At 45.3% G+C, this 14457-nt stretch overlaps 1 protein-coding gene across 1 annotated transcript in view; it reads left to right on the top strand.

The window, feature by feature from the left end:
* Positions 1–14457, top strand: part of LOC109879254 (leucine-rich repeat-containing protein 4C-like) — a 45877-nt gene that overhangs the window by 11368 nt on the left and 20052 nt on the right. The window lies entirely within an intron of this gene.

Here is a 14457-nt window from a genome sequence, read left to right as displayed (position 1 = left end):
CGTAGGTTGGTTAGAAACTGCAGCAGTCTTGTCCTTGGAAGGTTACCTCATCAGTCATATGGTTCTGTTCAGCGTAGGTTGGTTAGAAACTGCAGCAGTCTTGTCCTTGGAAGGTTAGCTCATCAGTCATATGGTTCTGTTCAGCGTAGGTTGGTTAGAAACTGCAGCAGTCTTGTCCTTGGAAGGTTAGCTCATCAGTCATATGGTTCTGTTCAGCGTAGGTTGGTTAGAAACTGCAGCAGTCTTGTCCTTGGAAGGTTACCTCATCAGTCATATGGTTCTGTTCAGCGTAGGTTGGTTAGAAACTGCAGCAGTCTTGTCCTTGGAAGGTTACCTCATCAGTCATATGGTTCTGTTCAGCGTAGGTTGGTTAGAAACTGCAGCAGTCTTGTCCTTGGAAGGTTACCTCATCAGTCATATGGTTCTGTTCAGCGTAGGTTGGTTAGAAACTGCAGCAGTCTTGTCCTTGGAAGGTTACCTCATCAGTCATATGGTTCTGTTCAGCGTAGGTTGGTTAGAAACTGCAGCAGTCTTGTCCTTGGAAGGTTAGCTCATCAGTCATATGGTTCTGTTCAGCGTAGGTTGGTTAGAAACTGCAGCAGTCTTGTCCTTGGAAGGTTACCTCATCAGTCATATGGTTCTGTTCAGCGTAGGTTGGTTAGAAACTGCAGCAGTCTTGTCCTTGGAAGGTTAGCTCATCAGTCATATGGTTCTGTTCAGCGTAGGTTGGTTAGAAACTGCAGCAGTCTTGTCCTTGGAAGGTTAGCTCATCAGTCATATGGTTCTGTTCAGCGTAGGTTGGTTAGAAACTGCAGCAGTCTTGTCCTTGGAAGGTTACCTCATCAGTCATATGGTTCTGTTCAGCGTAGGTTGGTTAGAAACTGCAGCAGTCTTGTCCTTGGAAGGTTACCTCATCAGTCATATGGTTCTGTTCAGCGTAGGTTGGTTAGAAACTGCAGCAGTCTTGCCTTATATTTCCTATTGCTGTTATATCTTGTGTGCTAATCTTACATTGTAGAATAATTCACGGTTGGATAAATGTAATCTTTTAATACAATATTTACCATGTTATTTGAAACCAAGCTTTAGTGCAGTGGGCAAAATGTTAGTCTTACCAGAAAACTTCCCAATGTCACTTTTGATTGAATAGTCCTGCAATCATATACATGCTGGTGTGTTTGCGTAGTATTTTGTTTGGCCAGGTATTCCTTTAGGACACACTTAGCCCTCCACTCTGTTGCTCTAGAGTAGCCATGCTACGGTACATATGGCAGGTTGGAGTTCTGCCATCGTTCGGCTTCAGGGCAGGGGTTGGGTGGAGAGCATCCTCCAATCAAACAGAGTTTTATTTGACACATGCTCCGAATACAGCAGAGACCTTACTGTGAAATGCTGATGGACAAGCCCTTAACCAACAATTTCCTCCCAAAAAAGTCAGTCAAATCTGCTAAATAAACTAAAGGGAAAATAGTAACACAATAAAATAACAGTAACGAGACTATATACAGGGGGTAACGGGACTGAGTCAATGTGGAGACTATATACAGGGGGTAACGGGACTGAGTCAATGTGGAGACTATATACAGGGGGTAACGGGACTGAGTCAATGTGGAGACTATATACAGGGGGTAACGGGACTGAGTCAATGTGGAGACTATATACAGGGGGTAACGGGACTGAGTCAATGTGGAGACTATATACAGGGGGTAACAGGACTGAGTCAATGTGGAGACTATATACAGGGGGTAACGGGACTGAGTCAATGTGGAGACTATATACAGGGGGTAACGGGACTGAGTCAATGTGGAGACTATATACAGGGGGTAACGGGACTGAGTCAATGTGGAGACTATATACAGGGGGTAACGGGACTGAGTCAATGTGGAGACTATATACAGGGGGTAACGGGACTGAGTCAATGTGGAGACTATATACAGGGGGTAACGGGACTGAGTCAATGTGGAGACTATATACAGGGGGTAACGGGACTGAGTCAATGTGGAGACTATATACAGGGGGTAACGGGACTGAGTCAATGTGGAGACTATATACAGGGGGTAACGGGACTGAGTCAATGTGGAGACTATATACAGGGGGTAACGGGACTGAGTCAATGTGGAGACTATATACAGGGGGTAACGGGACTGAGTCAATGTGGAGACTATATACAGGGGGTAACGGGACTGAGTCAATGTGGAGACTATATACAGGGGGTAACGGGACTGAGTCAATGTGGAGACTATATACAGGGGGTAACGGGACTGAGTCAATGTACAGGGTAGTCGAGGTAATTGAGGTAATATGTACTATACATGTAGGTATCTACACATAGATAATAAACAGAGAGTAACAGCTTTGTGTGTGTGTCAGTGTAGTATGTGTGTGTGTGTGTGTCAATGTGTGTCAGTGTGGTGTGTGTGAGTGTGTGGTTAGAGTCCAGTGAGTGCACATCGAGCCTGTGTACGAGACCTGGATGATGAGTGCATAGTATTTTGGTATCACACATTTCTGAATTAGATCTTCAGCTAATTTAGATTTTAAATTCCGACCTTGTGAAGGGTTTAGAAATCCGTTTTTATGGGGGTTGTCACTAAACCATAGAATCCTATTCCCATGATTGTGACAGATGGAATTCATGTAGTGTTTGAAATTCCATTTACCAGGTAGGCTACCTTGAGCTGTCACATGTGTGTTCTATCAGCACACCTGATTCAACTGGTCAACTCATTCTTCAAGCCCTTGATTAGCTAGATCAGGTGTGTTCTATCAGCGCTAACACACCTGATTCAACTGGTCAACTCATTCTTCAAGCCCTTGATTAGCTAGATCATGTGTGTTCTATCAGCGCTAACACACCTGATTCAACTGGTCAACTCATTCTTCAAGCCCTTGATTAGCTAGATCATGTGTGTTCTATCAGCGCTAACACACCTGATTCAACTGGTCAACTCATTCTTCAAGCCCTTGATTAGCTAGATCATGTGTGTTCTATCAGCGCTAACACACCTGATTCAACTGGTCAACTCATTCTTCAAGCCCTTGATTAGCTAGATCATGTGTGTTCTATCAGCGCTAACACACCTGATTCAACTGGTCAACTCATTCTTCAAGCCCTTGATTAGCTAGATCAGGTGTGTTCTATCAGCGCTAACACACCTGATTCAACTGGTCAACTCATTCTTCAAGCCCTTGATTAGCTAGATCATGTGTGTTCTATCAACGCTAACACACCTGATTCAACTGGTCAACTCATTCTTCAAGCCCTTGATTAGCTAGATCATGTGTGTTCGATCAGCACTAACACACCTGATTCAACTAGTCAACGCATTCTTCAAGCCCTTGATTAGCTAGATCAGGTGTGCAACAGTCTATGGCTGGGGGTCCCTGAGGAGTGGATTGGTCAATACTAATCTAGCACGGTAGGTTTGGGAGACATGGATTGGTCAACACTGATCTAGCACAGTAGGTATGGGAGACATGGATTGGTCAAGACTGATCTAGCACGGTAGGTATGGGAGACATGGATTGGTCAACACTGATCTAGCACAGTAGGTATGGGAGACATGGATTGGTCAAGACTGATCTAGCACAGTAGGTATGGGAGACATGGATTGGTCAGTCCTGATCTAGCACAGTAGATATGGGAGACATGGATTGGTCAAGACTGATCTAGCACAGTAGGTATGGGAGACATGGATTGGTCAGTACTGATCTAGCACAGTAGATATGGGAGACATGGATTGGTCAAGACTGATCTAGCACAGTAGGTATGGGAGACATGGATTGGTCAAGACTGATCTAGCACGGTAGGTATGGGAGACATGGATTGGTCAGTACTGATAAGGGCACAGTAGATATGGGAGACATGGATTGGTCAAGACTGATCTGGCACAGTAGATATGGGAGACATGGATTGGTCAAGACTGATCTAGCACAGTAGGTATGGGAGACATGGATTGGTCAGTACTGATCTAGCACAGTAGATATGGGAGACATGGATTGGTCAAGACTGATCTAGCACAGTAGGTTTGAGAGATATGGATTGGTCAACACTGATCTAGTACAGTAGATATGGGAGACATGGATTGGTCAAGACTGATCTAGCACAGTAGGTATGGGAGACATGGATTGGTCAAGACTGATCTAGCACGGTAGGTATGGGAGACATGGATTGGTCAGTACTGATAAGGGCACAGTAGATATGGGAGACATGGATTGGTCAAGACTGATCTGGCACAGTAGATATGGGAGACATGGATTGGTCAAGACTGATCTAGCACAGTAGGTATGGGAGACATGGATTGGTCAGTACTGATCTAGCACAGTAGATATGGGAGACATGGATTGGTCAGGACTGATCTAGCACAGTAGGTTTGAGAGATATGGATTGGTCAACACTGATCTAGTACAGTAGGTTTGGGAGACATGGATTGGTCAATACTGATCTAGCACAGTAGGTATGGGAGACATGGATTGGTCAACACGGATCTAGTACAGTAGGTATGGGAGACATGGATTGGTCAACACGGATCTAGTACAGTAGGTTTGGGAGACATGGATTGGTCAATACTGATCTAGCACAGTAGGTATGGGAGACATGGATTGGTCAACACGGATCTAGTACAGTAGGTATGGGAGACATGGATTGGCCAACACTGATCTAGTACAGTAGGAATGGGAGACATGGATTGGTCAACACTGATCTAGTACAGTAGGTATGGGAGACATGGATTGGTCAACACTGATCTAGTACAGTAGGTATGGGAGACATGGATTGGTCAACACTGATCTAGTACAGTAGGTATGGGAGACATGGATTGGTCAATACTGATCTAGCACAGTAGATATGGGAGACTCATTCCCTTGTCTGGTCATGAAAGGTCATTATTATCATTAGATGACAGATGAACATGAATGCAATGAAAAGTAGACATGAAAAGGCACGGATTACAATGCATGTATACATACATATTGGCTCTACCATAGCAATAGCAAGTCCACAACAATGGTTGTGTTCAGACTAATACACAGGAGAGAGAGAACCGGGCCTCATATCTAGAAATCCACTAGCAGACGTTGACTTAATTGTTGATTACGGGGACTCCCAGTCCCGGCGATATCATATTCATGAGCCAAATGGTGCATGTTGTAATATGCATGAGCAAATTAGATGTGTGAAGAACAAGAGGAGGCTGCTCCAAATGCACCGGGATTCAAAAACACTACTTTGATTCTTTTTTTCTGCCATAATAAATTGATGAAAATGTTGTTTTCTTGTATCATTGATCCAGTTACTATGTTTCCTGCAGCAATGCAGTCACTTTCTCATTTATGGGGATTTATCAGAGAAAAGGAAATGGAGGGTGTCTTTGTGGGGCCATATCATCTGAGTCTTATTCATTAGGGAACAGGTAGCAAAACTTTTTACAACAGAGAACAAAAACTAGCATCTCTCATTGAACTGCCTCTGGTATTCGCTTCCTGTTTCATTCCGTTTTCTTCCATTCGGTGCCAAATGAATACAACCCTGTTAGCCTGGGCTGGAGAACATAAGGGTGTCTAATTAAACAGAGCTGTGTTTAAACGTCCCTCTTCAGATGAGGCTGTGTTCATGACCCAGGATCAAGGAGACAGGAACATGCAACATGGAGGCAGTCAGTGCCGGACAAGGGGACGAGCAGGTCCGAGGGCCACGAGGGACGTGCGCAGGAGAAAAGATGACAGTATCTTATAATGATAACACTTGTGGATGATGTCAGAGGAGAGAATACTTTTACACACATTTTATTGTAGGGTTTGTTGCTGTGATACGTAGGAATCTGCTTATGAAATTCTAATAAGTTGCAAATCAGGCATTGTTGAGCGCTTGTCAAATATTACTGTAGCTAATACTTAATTCTTGCAATGCAACAAGCTTAAGCTGCAATGCCGAATAAGGCACCTATAACCTCTGCAAATAGCAGATAAGACGCATAGAAGTACATAAGTCATGTGGACGCTGAAAACTAAGGTGTTACATAAACAAAGGATCATTTCACACTTCATAGGCCGGGGGGCTTAGCTGCTGGGGCGCTCCAGCTTACAGTGCCTTCAGAAACCAGTACACACTTCATAGGCCGGGGGGCTTGGCTGCTGGGGCGCTCCAACTTACAGTGCCTTCAGAAACCAGTACACACTTCATAGGCCGGGGGGCTTGGCTGCTGGGGCGCTCCAGCTTACAGTGCCTTCAGAAACCAGTACACACTTCATAGGCTGGGGGGCTTGGCTGCTGGGGCGCTCCAACTTACAGTGCCTTCAGAAACCAGTACACACTTCCTAGGCCGGGGGGCTTGGCTGCTGGGAAGCTCCAGCTTACAGTGCCTTCAGAAACCAGTACACACTTCATAGGCTGGGGGGCTTGGCTGCTGGGGCGCTCCAACTTACAGTGCCTTCAGAAACCAGTACACACTTCCTAGGCCGGGGGGCTTGGCTGCTGGGGCGCTCCAACTTACAGTGCCTTCAGAAACCAGTACACACTTCCTAGGCCGGGGGGCTTGGCTGCTGGGGCGCTCCAACTTACAGTGCCTTCAGAAACCAGTACACACTTCATAGGCCGGGGGGCTTGGCTGCTGGGGCGCTCCAACTTACAGTGCCTTCAGAAACCAGTACACACTTCATAGGCCGGGGGGCTTGGCTGCTGGGGCGCTCCAACTTACAGTGCCTTCAGAAACCAGTACACACTTCATAGGCCGGGGGGCTTGGCTGCTGGGGCGCTCCAACTTACAGTGCCTTCAGAAACCAGTACACACTTCATAGGCCGGGGGGCTTGGCTGCTGGGGCGCTCCAACTTACAGTGCCTTCAGAAACCAGTACACACTTCATAGGCCGGGGGGCTTGGCTGCTGGGGCGCTCCAACTTACAGTGCCTTCAGAAACCAGTACACACTTCATAGGCCGGGGGGCTTGGCTGCTGGGGCGCTCCAACTTACAGTGCCTTCAGAAACCAGTACACACTTCATAGGCCGGGGGGCTTGGCTGCTGGGGCGCTCCAACTTACAGTGCCTTCAGAAACCAGTACACACTTCATAGGCCGGGGGGCTTGGCTGCTGGGGCGCTCCAACTTACAGTGCCTTCAGAAACCAGTACACACTTCATAGGCCGGGGGGCTTGGCTGCTGGGGCGCTCCAACTTACAGTGCCTTCAGAAACCAGTACACACCCATTGACGTATTCCACATTTTGTTGTTACAGCCTGAATTGAAAAATGTATGAAATAAAAAAACATCTCACCTATCTTCAAACAATACCCCATAATGACAAAGTGAAAACACGTTTTTAGAAATCTTAGTAAATGTATTGAAAAATATATACAGAAATCTAATTGACATAAGTATTCACACCCCTGAGTCAATACTTAGTAGAATCACCTTTGGTGGCTATTACAGCTTTGAGTCGTCTTGGTTTTGTCTGTATCAGCTTTGAGTTGTCTAGGGTATGTTTGGATCAGCTTTGAGTTGTCTAGGGGATGTATCAGCTTTGAGTTGTCTAGGGTATGTCTGGATCAGCTTTGAGTTGTCTAGGGGATGTATCAGCTTTGAGTTGTCTAGGGTATGTCTGGATCAGCTTTGAGTTGTCTAGGGGATGTATCAGCTTTGAGTTGTCTAGGGTATGTATCAGCTTTGAGTCATCTTGGGGATGTCTGGATCAACTTTGAGTTGTCTAGGGTATGTCTGTATCAGCTTTGAGTCGTCGAGGGGATGTTTGGATCAGCTTTGAGTTGTCTAGGGTATGTCTGTATCAGCTTTGAGTTGTCTTGGGGATGTCTGGATCAGCTTTGAGTCGTCTTGGGTTTGTCTGGATCAGCTTTGAGTCGTCTTGGGGATGTATCAGCTTTGAGTCGTCTTGGGGATGTCTGGATCAGCTTTGAGTCATCTAGGGTATGTCTGTATCAGCTTTGAGTCATCTTGGGGATGTCTGGATCAGCTTTGCACATCTGGATTTGGGGATTTTCTCAAGCTCTGTTCAGTTAGATGGGGAGCGGCAGTGAACAGCAATCTTGAAGTCTTTCCATAGATTTTCAATGGGATTGAAGTCTGGGATTTGGCTGGGCCACTCAAGGACTTTCACATTCTTGATCTGAAGCCATTCCAGCGTTGCTTTGGCTGTATGCTTGGGGTCATTGTCCTGTTGGAATGTAAATCTTCGCCCCAGTCTAAGGCCATTTGCACTCTGAAGCAGGTTCTCATCAAGGGTTTGCCTATGTGTGGCACCATTCATTGTTCCCTCTATCCTTACCAGTCCATACCACTGAAAAGCATCAACATGATGCTGCCACCACCATGCTTCACAGTAGGGATGGTGTTAGATGGGTGATGTGCTGTGCCTGTCTTTTCTAGACATAGCGCTTTGCATTCTGGCCAAATAGTTCAATTTTTGTCTCATCACACGACAATATTTTGTCTTATGCTCTGAGTCCTTCACGGGCCTTTTTGCAAACTCCAGGAATCCTGTAATTTGCCTTTTTTCTCAGAAGTGGCTTCTTTCTGGCCACTCTCCCATAAAACCCCGATTGGTGAAGTGCTATAGAGACTGTTGTCCTTCTGGCAGGACCTCCCATCTCAGCCAAGGAGCTCCGTAGTTCTGTCAGAGTGGTCATTGGGTTCTTGGTCACTTTCCTGACCAATGTCTTTCTTGCCAGGTTGCTCAGTTTGGTAGGACTGCCAGCTCTAGGCAGATTCTGGGTATTCCCCCCCCCCCCCCCCCCAAAAAAAAATCCCCATTGATTGAGACCACTGTGCTCTTGGAAACGTTCAACACTCGAGAAATTACACCCTTCCCCAGATATCTGCCTATCATCACAATTCTATTTCGGAGATGGTATAGCTTCTGCTCTGACATGCACTGTCAGCTGTGAGATCTTATAGTGGGACCATATATAGACAGGTGTATTTCTTTCTAAATCATGTCTAAACAATTGAATTTATCACAGGTGGACTTCAATCAAGTTGTGGTGACATCTCAAGGATAATCAAAAGAAATTGGATGCACCTGAGCTCAATTTGGAGTGGCAGAGCAAAGGGGTGTGAATAATTATGTAAATGAAATTTCTGTATTTCATTTTCAATAAATGTGCAAACATTTGTAAAAACATGTTTTTATGGGGTATTGTGTGTAGATGGGTGAGAGAGAAAAATCTATGTAACCCATGTTGAATTCAGACTGTAACAACAACAACATGTAGAATAAGTCAAGTGGTATGAATACTTTCTGAAGGCACTGTAGGGGCTTGGCATGGCAAGGCATTGGAGCTGGACTCTGGCTCTCTGGCCGTTCCAGCCACCAGCACGTCAGTGCATCTCAGCTCTTTACAAGATTGCTTGTGTAATGCCATCTGTATTCAGGGGATGAGTGCCTACATTTTGCACCCAGGCAAAGAGAGAGAGAGAGAGAGAGGGAGAGTGGGAGGGAGAGAGACAGACGCAGAGAGAGAGAGAGAGAGAGAGAGAGAGAGAGAGAGAGCTCCTGTCCAGCAGCCATAACTCCACATTGCTTTTTCTCTGCTCTCACTCTACCTCTTGTCCTTCTCGTATAGGAAAACAAATGCACCAATGCGATGTTACAGTACAGAACAATGTGAATTGGGTGAAGATTCAAAAAAGAGAATCAATTCAACACCACGGAGATCTCTTACTATGGTTGATTTTTCTTTTTACATTTTCGCGCAAAATTGTCAATCCTTCCATTTACAAGTGTTCACATTTATGAGTATTCATCTGGAAGTACTGCTATATGCTAAATTAATCACAAAGTCTGAGGCTTGATTGCACTGATTGAAACAGCAATCTCTTTAGAATGATGTGGGAAAAATCCATTGTTACCTATAATAGCACTTTCCATTTTGGACCGAGCTGTGTTTTTAATTACTATACATGGTGAATTAGCTAATGAATAATGAATGGTATTCCGCACGCTAAGTGCTCCGACTGCTAATGCACTGAACCTTTCTTTTTCTCTCCATCTCTCCTCCTCTCTTTCTGTCTCTCTCGCTCACTCTCCCTCGCTCTCAGTTGATTAGGTTTCCCTCTGTAAGGCATTATCTAGTGTGTTGAAGAGATAGTTCCAGTCCTCCTTCTCTATCTATGTACCTTGTTTGTATTGAACAGTAATTTATGACTGCTGGCTGGGCGGGCAGCAGCATAGACACAGCATGAGGTCCATCAGTATTGTGTAGATAGATGGCATGTCAAAAGACAACATATGTAATCCTCCACCACTACAGAGATGACAACGTTTCTATGAGAAGGGTTTTGTGCACACACACACACACACACACACACACACACACACACACACACACACACACACACACACACACACACACACACACACACACACACACACACACACACACACACACACACACACACACACACACAGAGACACATGCTTTGAAGCGCAGACACACACAACACACACATGGTGTCACCCTCAAAGAGGTTTAATCTCTCCCCCGCTCTCTCCGCGTCCCCCTGGACTTCCAGACCTCAATCTTCTTGCTTTAAGACCCCCCCCACTGAGCTTCATGTGTTTCCGGCAGAAATATCAAAGCAGATTACTATGAAGAAAGGAGAATAGAAAACCACAAATTCACACCGCTGAGACGTTTCCTAATTCTTTATTCATTCAGCCCAAATATATTTGATGGTTTAGTTTTTTTTCTTCTACTGATTCTTTAATCCTCTGTTCACCCTTTATAATAGGGAAGATCATTATAGTTGTCTGCTTGGAGGTGAATTGAATTTCTTTGCTGAAAGTGACTGTAGGTCGTAGGTTGAGGTGTGCTGGATGACGATGAGGCTCGTGTCTGGGGTGGAGTGGAGATGTGCTGAGCTATAGTTTATAGCTAACAGCGTCGTAGCCGCGGTGCTGACTGGTAATTTATGCATTGGAACATGGTGCACTAAGATCAGCAAGGATTTTTTAATCACCTCATAATTACTTTTCGGTTTCTCAGGGAATCATTGTAACAAGTACTATGTGCCATTTGGTAACAAGCTGTTGTGATGAGTTATTCCTCTCTGGTTGACTACAGTACCAAGAGGTGGTTTTGATATCTCTACTCCAATCTGATATTCAGTGTCCACATGGGGCAAACAACAGGGGCTATACATTTGATGTGATAATGCCATGTAGGTGGATGTGTTTTCTCTCAGATATTGTATGAATGGAATCAACCTCTCTGGTATGCTTGGTAAGGATCCGATATGTAATGGCAGACACACTGTATCAGGCATTAACAAAACATCCTACAGCAAATAGCATCTGTTTTCATTATCCTGCAGTCTAATGTTGGTTCGTCACAGCACAGAGACAGAATGCTCCTGTCCTTTTCATCTCCCTGCACACCGATGGTCTGAATGCATAGCCAAACAGCTGTGACAGGGCAGAAGACAGGATACACCCTAGTGAACTAATCCCTCTCTCAAAATGTGCATTTTACATGCTGTAGTCTGTGGTATCCTGCCAAGATGGCCGCCGAGGCGCTAGCATTGTGCTGTTTGACTTTCATTTAGAATCTCCCTCAACACCCTCTGACTGACTGACCGACTGGCCGACCCTCTGACTGATTGACTGACAGACCGACCCTCTGACTGATTGACTGACCAACTGACTGACGGACAGACTGGCCGACCCTCTGACCGACTGGCCGACCCTCTGACTGACTGGCCGACCCTCTGACTGACTAGCCGACCCTCTGACTGATTGACTGACCGACTGACTGACGAACCGACTGGCCGACCCTCTGACTGACTGACTGACTGACCGACCCTCTGACTGATTGACTGACCGACTGACTGATGAACTTACTGGCCGATCCTCTGACTGACTGACCAACCGACTGACTGACTGACCAACCGACTGGCCGACTGACTGACTGACCAACCGACTGACTGACTGACGAACCGACTGGCCGACTGACTGACTGACCAACCGACTGACTGACTGACCAACCGACAGGCCGACCCTCTGACTGACTGACTGACTGACTGGCCGACATGGTGCTTGGGAAACGTGGGTTTATTGTGGTGAAGTCAGATTCTCAATTGTTTAATCGATGAATTAAAGGTGCTTTTCATTACCAGTCTTTTAAATGTTAACAAGTCCCTCCTCTCTGACGTCCTCAAGCTTTCTGTATTGGCAGATGTGTTGGTCTTCAAACCAATTTCTGTCTTGGCAGATGTGTTGGTCTTCAAACCAATTTCTGTCTTGGCAGATGTGTTGGTCTTCAAACCAATTTCTGTCTTGGCAGATGTGTTGGTCTTCAAACCAATTTCTGTCTTGGCAGATGTGTTGGTCTTCAAACCAATTTCTGTCTTGGCAGATGTGTTGGTCTTCAAACCAATTTCTGTCTTGGCAGATGTGTTGGTCTTCAAACCAATTTCTGTCTTGGCAGATGTGTTGGTCTTCAAACCAATTTCTGTCTTGGCAGATGTGTTGGTCTTCAAACCAATTTCTGTCTTGGCAGATGTGTTGGTCTTCAAACCAATTTCTGTCTTGGCAGATGTGTTGGTCTTCAAACCAATTTCTGTCTTGGCAGATGTGTTGGTCTTCAAACCAATTTCTGTCTTGGCAGATGTGTTGGTCTTCAAACCAATTTCTGTCTTGGCAGATGTGTTGGTCTTCAAACCAATTTCTGTCAAGGCAGATGTGTTGGTCTTCAAACCAATTTCTGTCAAGGCAGATGTGTTGGTCTTCAAACCAATTTCTGTCAAGGCAGATGTGTTGGTCTTCAAACCAATTGCAGGTCAGTTTGCATAAAGCATTTGTAAATCCTTCACAGTGATGATGTGTCGGATATGTAAAAGTCCTTCATATTGTCTTCCCGAAGATAAACTTAGCAAGAGGTCATCATAAACAATCTGCCGTCATCATCATTGGCTCATCCCAGAGTGGGTGTGGGAATAGCCAATCATGTCAGTCCTAGAAGATTAGCATATTGCTGATGTGGCTGTCTGGAAGTGGAAGGTTGACCTGTTGTTTATGAGGATGTCACCTTGCTGAATGTATATATCTGTTTTATAGCCAGATGAGACTGCATTATGTAAGACACTATTCTAACCATTGTGTTGCACCACAAGGTATTTATCTGGTCATTCGATGTCATTTACACACACTTTACTATTCTATAGTAAAATACCAGGAGCTAATGAATCGTTTAGCCTAGAATGCTAATAGGTTGCATCCTTAGATACACAGATGATTCATGCAGTGCTTTATCATGCCCTACTCTTGCTTTCAAGTGTGATCTGTTCAGTAGCAGTCATGTGGTGGGAGTAGATCTGTGTTGCTCTGACCTGTGACTAGAATACTAACGCGTCTCCAACATTCAGACACAGAAACAGCCAACCCAACCCAGCACGCCCCTCCCCGCCACCCAGGGCGTACTGTCTGATCCCACTACACTCTCTCTCACACACACACACACACACACACACACACACACACACACACACACACACACACACACACACACACACACACACACACACACACACACACACACACACACACACACACTCTGATGCCCCCACAGGGACAGAGACAGCCCCCCAAACACAGAGAGATCTCAGCAGATTATTTATCCCTGCAATTATCCTAATGGAGCAGCGGCATTAGGTCATATGTGGCCAGATTGAATTATCACTGTGAGCTGTGAGTCTCCCTTTATCTCAGTCTTATTCATCACTAGAACACAGAAAGAACCGACTTCCACACAGAACAATGTACCCAACCAAACACCGTAGTGCCTGTATCTCTGTCCTTGTTCTTGTCTATTCATGTTCTGTGTTATGTCATGTTTCATGTTTTGATTGGACCCCAGGACGAGTAGCTGCTGCGTGAGAAGCAGCTAATGGGGATCCTAATACATGAAACAATGAAATATCAGCCTGTATCACAATACAACACCAGCATACAGTGGGAGTCTCCTTTATGCAGCAACACGCGCACAACATGAGCTAATGCAGTGTGGCTGTGAACGTGCCACTTCCAAGACATTATCTTGCCATTGATGAGGTCTGGCTGGGATGAACTTAAAGGGAAACTCCTAGTGAAGGCTACAGTGGGAAGTTGAGCTCGCTTCGTTGTGACCTTTACAGGGTTTTACCCGTTGTCTGAGTTTCTGCTGTGACCTATATCAAATGACGGCGGTTGGATTTTGCCCTCGTTGCCGTCCTCTATTTCAACGTGATTACAGATTCTGGTTTGATTGCCCTTCGTTTTAATTTCCAAAGCTAATACGCTTACGCCATCTGGGATTGGTTTAGTCTGCTTTAGGATGGGTACATGCCAGGTCTGGTCAGAGAATCAATCCGTATATTACCATCCAGTAATAAACTGATGATGTTTACCATGTGACCACCGATGGATCTCACTGCTGAGGGGGAGCCTAGTTCATGATAAGGAGCCTTATTAACCCA

Source organism: Oncorhynchus kisutch, unplaced genomic scaffold, assembly GCF_002021735.2.
Source record: "Oncorhynchus kisutch isolate 150728-3 unplaced genomic scaffold, Okis_V2 Okis03b-Okis08b_hom, whole genome shotgun sequence".
Taxonomy (NCBI): domain Eukaryota; kingdom Metazoa; phylum Chordata; class Actinopteri; order Salmoniformes; family Salmonidae; genus Oncorhynchus; species Oncorhynchus kisutch.
The sequence above is the reverse complement of the archived record's forward strand: the minus strand, read 5'-3'. Positions and strand labels throughout refer to the sequence as shown.